We start from the raw sequence: 14,213 nt of genomic DNA, 5'->3' as shown, positions 1-14,213 counted from the left end.
GTTCTCTTTATTCTTCTGACACCTTTATTTCATTTTTTTAAATTATATTTTTACACTGATTATGCTGTAGGATATATACGTGTATATAAAAGAAAATCATGAAAACTTAGAATACTATAACAGCAAAAAAATTGGTTCCAGTCATCTGACTCTATTTATCTCACCTTTCATAAACGTTTCATGATGGATGCGAGCATTGTGGGGCCCCCGTAAGCTCACGGCCTTCGGCGATCCCCGAACAGCCGACCTTGCTAGACCAACGTTAGGGGCAACCTAGCGAGGCGGGACTCGAACCCTACCTACCGTACCTTGGAAGTGTTATGGAAGGATTTAGGATATCAGAAAATAACCAAATAAAAACGTCAATAAGTTGTAGAATGAAATAATGTAAAATGGGTTTGAAGCTTTAATTAATATTTACTGCCACCATGAGAAGAAAAATGTACTTTCTTCATTAGTTAAAAATTACTGAGTTGATAAAATATGCTAAACGCTAGAATAAAAAGTGTCTATTATGAAAGGCACCCTGACTATCACAGTTACAATTAACTTTGCGCAGTGGCGATATCGTAACCAATGAAGTTGAAGTGAGGTGCGATTATTGCTAGTTGAAAACTTATACCAATACCTCGCCGATTCGATGTGAAATAACGTCGAATCCGGCAATTTTTGAGATCTTCTACGGAAGCAAACATACAGGTCATGGTAAAATGTACAATGCAGTAAGGCAATACAAAAGTTGACATTTTTATCCCATTCCACAGGTGTTATGTTCTTCGATTCGTCTCAGTCCCGAGTAACAGAAAAACGTTAAAATATGTCACATAAAGGTGAAAGAGATAAGTTAAAACATATGAAACTAAATAGTTACTCTAGTACGCAAGGCCTCACTTGCAGTATGCTGATAGCGTGAGGGACTCTAATGAAGTCGAGCTGATATCCGAAATCAATAGAGTACGGAGTAAGGCGGCCAGCATCGCGATAAGAAGTGCAGCGTTTCCATTATGTTAAGCGAGTTAGAATGCGAATCTTTTCAGGAGCATAGAGGTGTAGGGTATATTTACTAAGTAAATCTGGAAAATGTTTGGCTGTTAATTCTTCGTGCATCATAGACCGCCTCGGTGGCGGCGGGGTAAAGTCCTCGCCTGTCAAAACACAGGTCACGGTTTCGAGTTCCGCCTGAGTGAGTAATCCTTATTCAGAGCAAGGATGTTTGTGTGCGTTCGATTGTGACATGTTATCAAAAAACCCTATGTAAAGGCCGAATAGTTTTTTTTTCGGTGGTGAGGAAATAAATAAATAAAACTGAAGTTTATACCGAATAATCTCCATTAGGGGTTCTATACCTAAAAATTTACTCGAAAAACGCATTCAATCATTTGTAAGAGCAGTGGATCTTCTTCAGCTAACCAATGTCTCTCAGGACGCAGAGGAGTTGTTAAAATGGTAAGCTCTTGAACTGAGTGTCTGAGATCGTGCTTGAATTCGCCACTTCTTTTCATCACTTTCTCCTTATATTTTTCTTTTACGGAAGCAATCACCTTTTCTTTTTTATGATTTTGTATGAAAATTTTCTTTTCTGCGTCGATTTTTTTTCGATACCTCCTCTGCGAAAACGCTCAGCAATTGCCCACCGAATCAAATCCGCTCATCTAGTAGCCCAGCAATACGAATCCGCTCAGCGGGCAGTGTCCAGAGAATAACCGCTCACCACCAAGCGTGTAGAATAGGAGATCGTTAACTTTATTTATCATCTGTGACTTTATCCTTATGAATTAATCTGCCATTTATAATAAATTCATTCATTCTGTCGAATGAATATTTCCTAAGAGGATGGTGTTAACATGATGAAATATTTCTTAGAGTCAAATTTTAAACTCTAACTACTAACCAAACCGCCAGAAAGATGCAATAAATACTAACCGAAGCACTCCTTATAAACGTGGCTCAGGAGCTATCAACGCTATTGGATCATCCTTCCCTTTCATCGGGCACGATTTCTCACGGGAAACGGTATTTCTTTTCTGACCAGTCATTGAATTAATGAGCGCCATTGACTTAAGCCCCTTCGATATCGCTATTGTTTGCAGGACTTCATTCCAAAGACATAAGGAAGTTAGATATTTTTCAATTATATACTAGGCTTCGCGTTGTTTAAGAATTTGATAAAGGTATGTAATATTATTCAGAATGCTCTAGAAACATTTTTCATTGGGTTTTCCAATATACAGTATCGTCATGTATACTTATTTCCGTCAAAAATTCAATTTAATAGTGTAGACAATTTTGATTAGGGGGATAGAACGCCCCCAGAATCTCAAAAACAAAAATTATGTTACAGAAATCCTACTTGTTTGAAATGTAGTAACTTATTCGAAAAATCCACAGAGAAAACAATCATTCGCCTTGACCGGGATTCGAACCCGGATCCCCCGATTTCCCGTCGAGAGCTTTAGCCAGTTAATCTACCGAAGCATCATTCTCCCGTGTGGAAAACGGGTGACTCTCTAAAGTTATCACCGTGGCTAGTCCCGGTTTACTTAAATTAGTAATTTATTATTTAATTATAAATCTTCACCGATACGAAAAAAGAGCCTAAGGCTCACCTCACAACGGGAGAATCTAACAAACATCAATTTAGCACAAACTAGCACTAGCGGCAACCTACCCGGGCGGCATTCAATCTAATATGAGGAAGTTCTCATTCCGAAGATACCCATGATCCCAATCGATGTTCCCTTTGTGTTTAAACGAATTCAATTTCCAATTCGTGTTGCATTCGTGATGAGGATTAACAAATCACAAGGCCAATCGTTGAATGCTTGTGATCTGAATGTTAAAAAAACCTAAGCTTTTCTGATGGTCAAATATATTTGGGATGTTGAAAATGGTGTTAGAGGGTAGAATGTTAGGGAAACGAGGGAGGGTAAGGAAAATAATAGGATTTTTAGATAGATTGAAAAAGAGTAGGCCTTACAGTGAATTAAAGAAGGTAGTGTTGGAAGGAAAGGGAGGCTTCCAGCTAATTTCTTGAATACTCCATGAAAACCTACCTTAATCGGTAGAATACTAATAATAATAAATATATTTGGCATGATCACGTGTTGGCAAACCATCCGCTTAATTTGTCCTTGCGCCTCATAACAAAGCAACAGCTGTTGTAGGTATATCAGAAGGTTCTTCACTCAAGAGAATAAACCCGAATGCATATATAGATTGAATAATAAAGAAAATGTCCCTCTGACAAGCCATTTTAATACTTATTTATGTAGTTTTATCGAATTTTTGTCCTTATTTCATTGTAATAAGTCAAAAATGATTCAAATCGGTAGAGCCATTCTTGATGTATAAATGGTGTAACTAAACTGCCCATTGATTCTTAGGCGGCACGTAGTTCGCCGGGTCGGCTAGTATAAAATAAATAAGTACGAGCTTATGATCTGCTTACCCTATTCGGAATTCCGGAGCTGCTGATGGTGGGTTTTGACGAAGTGTCCGCTCCATACCATTAGCTTGAGAAGACGGGATAGAGTAGTCCAGCTGAGCGCTCTGAGAAAGAAGGAAGCACATGAGTTAACAGCTTGAACATGTAGTTGGTGATGGTAAACACTTTGCGTTCTATGGGCGTAATATTATGCCACGTGAAATCCTTTGACATTTGCCACGGGTGTAATACTACGCCATCCGTCTTTTGAAAAACTTAGTTTGCCATTTTAAATGGTAAACCTCCACGGCTAACCTCTAAATTAATAAAGTGAAAAATAAAGGCAAAATATTATTATTATTTAGATTAGAAGACATTCTCATTCATTCAGTTAGAAATTTTAAAATGCGTCACATAGGTATTTAAGCCATACATTTCATACTTATACATTAAAACTTCGGGTTCTCCATGCTTTTAGTCTGATCACAGATCCAACGCAGACGAAACCGAAGTCTATTCTGTACGTATTCATAGCTATTTTTCCAGTGGGTGGTAAGAAAACGATACCTCCTCTGCGAAAACGCTGCGAAAAGTTAAATTTCTGTCTTTCACGAAGCCCGAATAAATATTCATGGGCATGCAAGTATTCAGTAACTGTTATTCTTCCGTCAGTGTCTACGCTCTATGCTGGTTTACTTCACAGCTCTAAAGCTAGATCACAAATTCTCACGGCCCCAGTCGCAAAAAAATTATTTGTGTTGTATGTACTTGATCAAGGTAACGTGTGATAGGTCTAGAGCCGTGGTCTAGAGCCACGATCATAAGGAATTACTTCGGTTAATATATATTGTATCTTTCTGGAGGTTAGGTTAGTGATTTTAGTTTCATATTTGAGCATTAGAACGATTTTATCATGTCAAAACAATTCCCTATGTAAAATTTGTATTTTGTGATGCGATTATTTTTTAGGAATCTTGGGGGTGTTCTATACCCCATCGTAATCAGAATACTTGGATTTAAAAATATTTTTAACGGAAAAATTATGCATGAAAATATTGTAGATTGCAAAACTACATGCGAAATTCGAAAACATTTTGGAGCAGTGCAGGTATATTGAAATAAAAGGTTGTTGCACTTTTCTGCAAAACATAAAACGTAACTTTATCTATGTGTTTCATAATGCGAAGCCATATTTTTTTATCGTCTCAAAATAATCCCCAAAAAATTTTGTTTTCGTGGATGCGATTATTTTCTTTTTTTAGTGTTTTTTAGGGGTAAGGGGTTCCCATAGTTACGCCACTGAGGGTCCTCAGCCAACAATGCGGCCCGACAGGAAGCCCTTCTCCATGGACCCTTCTCCTGAGATTGTGTGTGAGGCAACCCGCACGTGCTCCTAATCTCAAGAGGCACTCCAAGTCAATTCCCCATCACTGCACTCCGCGTTTCGCAATTCCACAGCTTCGTATTTTTTTTCAAAATAGGTATCATTGTCTCTTTGTAGCAGGAAGAAAACGACTCAAGAGGAGCCCGACGGAACCAAATCATTGCACCATTCAATAGTAGTTCAAACTGGCACTATTCAACGGGCACCAGTAGTTCAAACTGGGTTCTGAGTTCTAATGGGGCTTGTTTTGTTCATTTCCTAATTATTCTCTTCTAAGCATATTTTTTATGAATCGAGAGTTGTTGAATTTATCTATGTTTTAGGATGAGTATTGCTTAATTTTGTATGAATTGAAGAACGATAAAAATGAATTAACCGTGGCCGATAGAGGCGTATAATTGACGTTTTGTAAACTTCTGAAATGAAAAAAAATTATGCATATCATCTGCGAAGCTCTTTTTTTAAGCGGGCGTATTATTCAATTAGATCTAAATAGCCTCAGTTTACCGTATCTCACCTCCCGACTCGGTATTTGCATCTAGGCGGATCTAGGGGGGGGGGGGCTCAAGGGGACTTGTGGCCCCCCAGACACCGAAAAAATTGACAAGATTTTTAATACGGTTATCATTACGTTCGTTTTATTTTCTTTGTTACGAAGCATCAATCATTTAATTTTAATACTTTCATATCAAAATAAAGAATAGTTTCTACAGTAATGGTTTTATTTTGTTTTTGATCGCAAATATGAAAGGACGAGTCAGACCCTTTTGCCCCCTCCCCCCCAGAAGAGATCCTGGATCCGTCCCTGGGTATTTGGTATTGGGACCGGGAGATAGGTGCGATAGACCAAGTACATGTCATTTCATGTATATTTCAAAATACGCTCCTTTAATTTGTACCCACTCCCTTCCTCATTTTTTAGCTAGCACCTGGACTTCCAGCGTCCTCTTAACGCGAAGTAAAGGGATCACTATATGTACATACTAACATGTACCGTTGCTTCTGTTGGTGCTCAATCGAATGCCCAGCTAAGTGATTATTTATATGCGCATATTATAGATCACCAGATTCAAGCCTAGATTCAGTTTTAGAGTTAGATAGCCAAGACGTTTTACTTCTCAGAAAAATCTCGTTTTACTAAGTTACGAAATAAGACTTTTTACTTCTCAGAAAAATCGTAATAGTGTCATAATTGGCGGCGATTTCAATGTTCCATCGATAGATTGGGAAAAATATTGTTTTAAAAATGGAGGGAAAGACAAGGACCTGTGCGAAACTTTGCTTTACTCATTCTATTCCAATGTCTTGACTCAGCTAGCAGATACACCTACCAGGGGTGACAACATACTAGACCTCTTAGCAACGAATATTCTAGAGTGCGTTATTAGAATTGAGGATGTGGCTGGTATAAGTGATCAAAAGGCAGTGCATGGAAAGTTTCGTATCGTCTCCGATAGAAAACCTGTGTCGAAATGAAGGGTCTATTTATACCATAAGGCGAATTTTGAAGGATTAAAGCAGTACTTGTCGAACTCATTCACTGTTTTCAAAGACGCCACTCTCAACCTTGGGGTAAACGAAGCATGGAAAAAGTTCATCAGTATTATGCAAGATGCCTTGGATAAAACGATACCCAGTAAGTAAAAACGTTTGAATACTGAACCGAGATGGTACAATACTAATGTCGGTAAAGCTCTAAAGCGACAGAGAGCAATTCACGCTAAAATAAAAAAGACACATGCGGGACTTAGCTGTGAGACAAAACAAGAAATGCGTGAAAATTATAAAAAATTGAAAAAAGAGACGAAGAAAACACTTAGGGAGGCGTTGAGTGAATTCAAAACAAAAATATTAGGCGAATATTTAGATGACAACTCTAAGGCTTTCTGGTCATATGTGAGAGAGGTACAGGGAAATAGCGCTACAGTCTCTTCACTCATAAATGAACGTGGCGATAGAGTGACGAACAATCGAGATAAAGCTAATCTCTTAAATGACTTTTTCCATAGTGTCTTCTCTGATTTCACGACCAATATATCAACACCTCTACCTCGACTCTACCAAGAGCAGATGCCGTCTATCTGTATTTCAAGCAGTGGTTTAGAAAAACAACTCAGCTCTATTAATCCAAAGAAATCGACAGGCACTGATCTAATTCCAGCTCGACTGCATAAGGTATCAGAGATAACGCCTTACTTGATGATAGTGTTTGAAAAATCTCTAGCAGAAAACACAGTCCTTAAAGATTGGAAAACAGCGAACGTCACGCCTATATTTAAAGGTGGGGATAGGGAAAAGCCTAGTAGTTACCGTTCGATTTCACTTACTTCCATTTCTTGAAAAATATTGGAACATATTCTTTTCAGTTGGATAATGGGTCATCTTGATAGCCAAAATCTATTAGCAAAAGAACAGCACGGATTTAGAAAAGGGAGGCCTTGTGAAACTCAACTTGCTCTCTTCGTTCACGATATCTTATCCGCGGGTGACAGATATGTTCAAGTCGACGCCATATTTTTAGACTTCAGAAAGGTATTCGATAAGGTTCCGCATTTAAAGCTGATTCAAAAGTTGGAAGCATAAGGTATAGATACACACAGAATTGGTTGGATCAACTATTTCCTAAATGATCGCGAACAGAGAGTTGTTTTGGATGGAGTTAGCTCGGATACAATTCAAGTTACCTCAGGAGTACCCCAAGGAAGTGTTATCGGCCCTCTTTTGTTCCTTCTTTACATGAATGATATTACCACCGTGCCCACGAGCAAAATCCGCCTCCTCGCAGATGATGTAGTTCTTTACAGTGAAGTTTACGACCATGGCAATAGATTAGCATTAGAAAAGGACCTCGTTGCCATAAATGACTGGTGCAGTACTTGGGAGTTAGAATTAAATCTTGAAAAGTGTATGGTGATGAATTTTTGGGACAAGCATATATCTTCAATTAGGAGCTACACGCTAACGAGATTCCATTATCAAATACCGAATTCGTTAAATACTTGGGGGTCACCATTACCCGGGATCTTTCGTGGGGTAAACACATACGTGAAGTATGCGGGAAAGCTAACCGTAAACTGGGATTTGTAAAAAGAATTCTCGGTAAATGCCCAAAAAACGTGAAAGAAATAAGCTACCTGACTCTAGTGAGGCCTGGAATATGCTGCTAGCGTGTGGTACCCTTACGAGGTAGGACTAATAGCTGAAATCAATCGAGTACAGCGCAGGGCGGCCAGATTTGTGATGAGTTGTTACGACAAAAAGTGCAGCGTTTCCAGTATGTTACACGAGTTAGGATGGGAATCTTTACAGGAGCGTAGATCGAAGTATACGCTTAACTTACTTAGGAAATTCGAAGGAGATATTTTCTCAGACGACGTGAATCATATCCTTCGTTTACCATCGCACTAAAGTAGACGTGATCATGAGAATAAAATAAAAGAAATGGACTGCATAACAGAGAGATTTAAAATGTCATTCTTCCCTCGTGCTACTAAGGATAGCAACGTTGCCTCAATTGATAGGATTAATGGAGTCGCTCGCTAGGATCACTCATTGCACGTTTTTTCATAGTTCTAACCTGGCATGCATTTGCTCTAGGAATTACTAACCATTAGCAATTTTATTTATGAATAAGCATTTATATTTTTCTAGTGTGCGTAATATTTCTATGAGCGTGAGGTGTGCATGTGGAGGTCCTCTTCCATGCCTTCTTTTCCAATCCAGCCAAAAGCCTTGAGTGCAGTCCTTCGAGTGAAAAAAGGAAAACAACCCTCGGCGTATCGCCTTTCATTGGGGTGTGATTGACACCGCATTGTTGGCAGAGCCCAGGGCGCCCCTGGAAACGGAAGACTTTCCGAGCACGAGGGGGCGGTGGAAAAAGGGTTCGGAGACGAGTGATCTCTCGTGCTGCACAAATATCGCGCCATCTCGTCTTCTCCTCCACGTTGAAGGGGAAAGCGTTGTTCGATTGTTTGAGAGCCCGGTATCAATGGACGCCCATGGGGTTTGAATGTAATCCGTCAAGCAAACTGGAGAATTGGGATATTGTTTAGGGATATTTGTTTAAGACCAATCCAGGTCGTCGAGACGAAGGATCAAGTTTAATGCCAATTTCTTAATTTTCAGTAATTGGTATGAGGGGCTTAAGTGCTCGCGAATAGGAATATCGTAACCCCATATGAGGGGTGTTATTCTGCATTTCGGATGACGTCACAGATTTAGCCGAATATTGACATTTTTTGAAAGTTCAATAAGTCACCACCTGCGAGTACGAACGTCTAACGACTCATTTAAACGCTTCAATGCCGGGGAACAGTTAATTTCTATAGTGTCGTCTACAGAGTTTATATTATTACAATCATATCCAATATTATTAATACCATTAATTTATTGTTATCATATTGCTGTATAATATTTGTTTTGTTGTTGCCTCGAGTAATGAATGGCTCATTAAAGGATTCCTTTGAAGATCAAACAGCTTCCCGAAAATGTTCATTTTCATTCGGAAATACAGAATAGCCTCCAGAGCATGGAATTTTATCAGAGTATTGCGCGATATTCATATGCTAAGCTAGGTTTAGATTGAACGCGGGTACCCATTTTTGTGACCATTTCCACCTTTTCCCATTATAACATTGGATAAATTCTCCTTTATCTGTACCAAAGACCTATAACACTTCATTACATGGGCGTACTCAGGATCAACACTAGGGGGGTGGGGCAAGCCGTGGTCGTTCAATTGTAACACTTAAGCACAGAAAAGGTTAATGAAAACCAAAATTTTAAGAAAATCATTACAGCGCCTTAATGGTTTATTAAATTATTTTCTCGAAAAAAAAAAAACTATTTTTATTTTAGTTCCATGTCTTATAATACTTAGTAACATTTTTATTCAACTTTCGTTTTGAACTAAATTTATTTTCACTTCTAAAAGGAGGGCAGCTGCTCCCTCTTGCCCTCCGCTGGGTACGCCGATGATTCATTATGAATCCGAACTTAGGTAGGTCTCTTCCTTCCCCTAACACCAGATGGTAGGTTAGGACACCAGACGTTTACTAATGAAAAGGAAATGCTGTAATGAAGTTCCACATAGCATTTATTGAAGTCCTTTATTATTCCTATGCCTATCAGTTCGGCAAAACGTCTCTCTTAGTAGATCGTATCTGTCTGACACTGAATAAAATGGGGTTCTAAGGGCCGTTTTACACGGGACACGGAATTGCGCAGGTTAGAACTGCATTAATTTCTAAATTGGCGTGGAATTGCGCGAATGCATGAACGAAATTAGAACAGGGGCTATTGTTTCCATCTCACATTCACGCATTCTCGCATGTGTTGTAGCAATTCACCGCTTCACACGACGCAATTTTGACTGCGCTTTCGTACACACGTCAGATTGTGCAAGTACGTGTCTCGTGTAAAACGGCCTTAATGCGATGTTCTCCGTGTCGCTCTGAGATATCTATTCTCGATTCAGGGGCGTACCCAGAATCAAAACTAGGAGGAGGGGCAAGCTATGGTCGTTGAAGTTGCAGGGCCGCCCACAGGGGCTGGAGCAGATAGGGTAGACTGCCCCAGGTCACAGAGTTAAGGTAGAGAGTATTAGTTAGAGTTCGAATGATATATTTCTCGTCGGGGAAGGAGGGCCTCACACCCTAAATCTACCTCTAGCGCGTTTCGTCAAAAACCGCTACGGGCGTACAGACAGTGTTACCCAGATGTTAAGCGAATTAGGCTGGGAGCCGTTGGAGACTCGGAGGCTGCGCGCTAGGCTTAGATTGCTTGAACAATTAAGAATGGATATATTTAAGAGCGACACAGAGAACATAATCTTAGAGCCACACTATATTTCCAGGTCCGACAGAAGCGATAAATTAAGAGAGATTTTTAGCCGAACGGATAGATATAAGAATTCGTTTTTCCCCCGAACAATAAAGGACTTTAATAAACGCTTGTCCCAACCTCGTTAGAGCACTTCTTTTTTTTTTTTAAATAGCTGTAAACGGCTGGTGTCCTAACACCCCCTGCCACACGCCTTTTAGGCGGCTTGCGGGGTATTATGTAGATGTAGATGTAGATGTACCCTGGGCCACAAGAGGTCTGTGGGAGGCCCTGTCAAGTTGTAACATTTTAGAACTGAAAAGGTGAATGAAACCAGCATATCAAGAAAATTATTACAGCGCTTTATAGGTTTATGTAATTATTTTCTTGAAAAAAATAGTTTTATTTTGGTTACCTACATCATTTTTCGTGGGTTTAAAGAAAATTTGTTGAAAACTTTCATTTCAATCCAGTCCTGATTTTCCTTAAAGACTTTTGCGATTTTTTCTTCTAAGGGGGAGCAGCTGCCTAAGACTAGTACGCAGTCTCGCAGTTTAAGGAGTACTTATCATGAAGTGACAAAATTACTAATTATTGATAATTACAGATTAATCATCGCTGAGAGGTATTGCATACCATATAGGCGCATGGGCGTATCCAGCCAGGGACAGAGGGGGGCAGCTGCTCCCCCCTCTAGAAGCAAAAATCGCAAAAGTCTTTAAGCAAAATCAGCAGTGAATTGAAACGAAAGTATTCAACAAATTTTCTTTGACACCACGAAAAATTATATGTATCATTATAAGATGTGTAATTAAAATAAAACAAATTTTTCAAGGAAATAATCTCATAAACTAATAAATCGCTGTTATAATTTTCTTGAAATGTTGGTTTAAGTCACCTTTTCCATGCTAAAATCTCACAACTTGGCTTGCCCTCCCCTAGACCATGGCTTGCCCCCCCGCCCCTAGTTACGATCCTGGGTACGCCCTTGCATTATATGCGCCGTGTAGAGAAATTGACTGCAATCTCTCCGGGGTAAAAGGCAACGACCTGTATCCTCCCGTGTAATATTCGTGGCATTGCCTCCTAGTTCAGTGGAACCCTATCATCTCGCACTCCCCTCGCCCTGCTCCCTTACGCGATCGACGGATTACCCCCGATGATAATTTACCGCAGAGGAAGGGGTGTTATAGCGCGTTATCGGGAGCTACCGTCAGATCGCGCCCCCTGGCGGTGTTTTATGACCTCAGCGGAGTCGGCGGCTCAGCGTCGATGATCCCGCGACGTCACTTCCGGGAGACGGCAGCTTGTTTACTACTCGATTGGAGGAGAGGAGGCATTCTGGGGGAGTGGGGAAGAAAGCTTGGAGAGTGAAAAAAAAGGTCATTTGGAATCCGGTCTGGTTGTGTTTGTGAGGGCGTTGGTGTGAGTGAGTGAGTGTGTGTGACTTCCTTCCTCCATACTGCGTATCACTGCGCTTCCCCCAGCCGCGAGAGAATCCCAATAGATCGAACGGATGAGATCTCTCCTGAGTTAGAGGAATAATAAAGGAGAAATATCTGGTGCTTTTCCGGCGAATGGACCGAATAAAGTTTTCTCGGGTTTCCAACGGGGTGAGAGTGTCTATTGCAGTGGCGTAGCCAGGGGGGTCCGGACCCCCCTCTCTCCCCCCGAAACATAAAAATACTATTATTTTTCTCCATAAAAGATAACAAAATATTGAAAAATCATGAATTTACAAAATATTTTTTTAACAAATGAAGTTTTTTCGATTGTGAAAAGCATTAAAATTAGTTTAAAATCCTCTGCTTAGTACCTACCCTGTTTTTAAAAAAAATTTCCCCCTGATTTTAGACCCCTCCCCCCCCCGAACGAAATTCCTGGCTGCGCTACTGGTCTTCTGTCTCAAACGTTTCGAGGTACGGTACGTTCCTCGTCACAAGAGAATTACGTTGGTGCCAGTGGCGTAACTATAATAATAACAATTATAATTTCGTCTTTATTTTTCAATATAATTAAGGACAGCATTGTCCTCTCTTACAATTAACTTGTTTGACAATCACAAACATCTATGCCCTGGATGGTGATCAATCCACCCAGGCGAGATTTGATCCCGCGACCTCAAAGTTAGCAGTCGGGGACTTCACCCCGGCGCCACCGACTATGGGGACGGATGAGGGGATAGATCCCCCCCAAAACCTCAGAGAAATGAAAAAATATTTTAAACTATTGCCTAGTTATGACGTATAATAACTGCATGTACTTAAAGCTGAATTTTTAGTGAAAAATGATGTAAAATGTATTTCTAGGCATGTATTTTTCAAAAAATTTTCCGGACCCCCCGTTGTCTGGGGGAAGGGGTCGCCACCTAAGGCCATCCCATCCCTTCTCTCCCAAAGCATGTTCCTAGTTTCGCCACTGGTTGGTGCCCTGACCATGAACTGTATTTCTACTAAAGATTAAAAAATTCCTGGAGTATAGGTCATATAATGCAAAAAGCTGTTTGCCAACGTTTAGGTTTTTTTTAAACATTAATCAGGGTTTAGTTTTGCACATAGTCGTTTTCTTTATTTCTACTGTATCGCACAACTGCTGGCCTGTATTTATACTTGCGTAGCACTAAAAAGGTGATGAATTCAATTTGCCACATCAACACGAATCTAAATTTGGTTGACAGCCCCAATAACAGCCCATTTCTTCGTAAATATCGGATCACTGAGCCGGTCAGCATTACGAGTTGAATATAAGTATGGTAGGTGACAACACATTTTGGGTCTACCTGGAATAGTGTAAAGATCAATAAAGTGTTCCTCACCTTTTTGAACCATTTATCTTAAAAATTTAAGGGAGAGGGCCCCATTTCTCCCTCTTACCCTGGTGGGTATTCCATACCCCCCTGACACCTCAGTATTAGTTTCGCCTAAACGCCCAGTCTTAATTCCTAGCTGCGCCCCTGCAGTGGACCACTAGTGGTTCTTGAGTAGGGGGTGTTTTGGAGGACTATTGGAAGGAGGGTAATTGGATGCTAATGGAAGCAGAATCTCAGGAAAACCTGTAAATTTCAGGAATTTTTTTTTTAACTTGCTACTCGGTAGATACGCTAGGGGTCTTCACGTAATTTGTCATGAGGAAAATTTCCCTGGACCGGGAATGTAACCACGGCCCTTTTGGCTTTCTGGGAAACTGCGCAGACCACCACGCTATCCTGGTTCCTGAATTCCCATGGAAATTACTCAGTGGTAACAATCATAGGCGGATTTGGGGGAGGGACACGTGCCCCCCCCCCCTGGCGCTCAAAATATAGGCAAGATATTTAGTAAGGTTACCATTACGTTCGTTTTGTGTGTATTACGGAGCCTTAATCATTTGATTTCATATTAATAACTTCCACATTAAAATAAAGACAACATGTCGTACAGTAATTGTTGTATGTTGCTTTGAATCCCAAATATGAGAAGTCCGTTTGCCTGTCAGATCCTTGTGCCACCCCCAGAAATAAATTCTGATTCAGCCCTTGGAAACATCAACTACCATTTACCTGGATAGTATGGATACCGTAGTGGTCTGCGCAGTAGCCCGGAAAGT

At 40.2% G+C, this 14,213-nt stretch overlaps 1 non-coding gene across 1 annotated transcript; it reads left to right on the top strand.

Moving 5' to 3' along the window:
* The first annotated feature begins 547 nt into the window (after positions 1 to 547).
* On the top strand, positions 548 to 688 carry LOC124161616. The gene has a single exon (XR_006865393.1). It is a non-coding gene; the product is annotated as a U4 spliceosomal RNA (small nuclear RNA).
* The last annotated feature ends 13,525 nt before the right edge of the window (positions 689 to 14,213 follow it).

Source organism: Ischnura elegans, chromosome 6 (assembly GCF_921293095.1).
Source record: "Ischnura elegans chromosome 6, ioIscEleg1.1, whole genome shotgun sequence".
In the NCBI taxonomy this organism is placed as follows: domain Eukaryota; kingdom Metazoa; phylum Arthropoda; class Insecta; order Odonata; family Coenagrionidae; genus Ischnura; species Ischnura elegans.
This window is presented reverse-complemented; position numbering and strand designations above follow the sequence as displayed.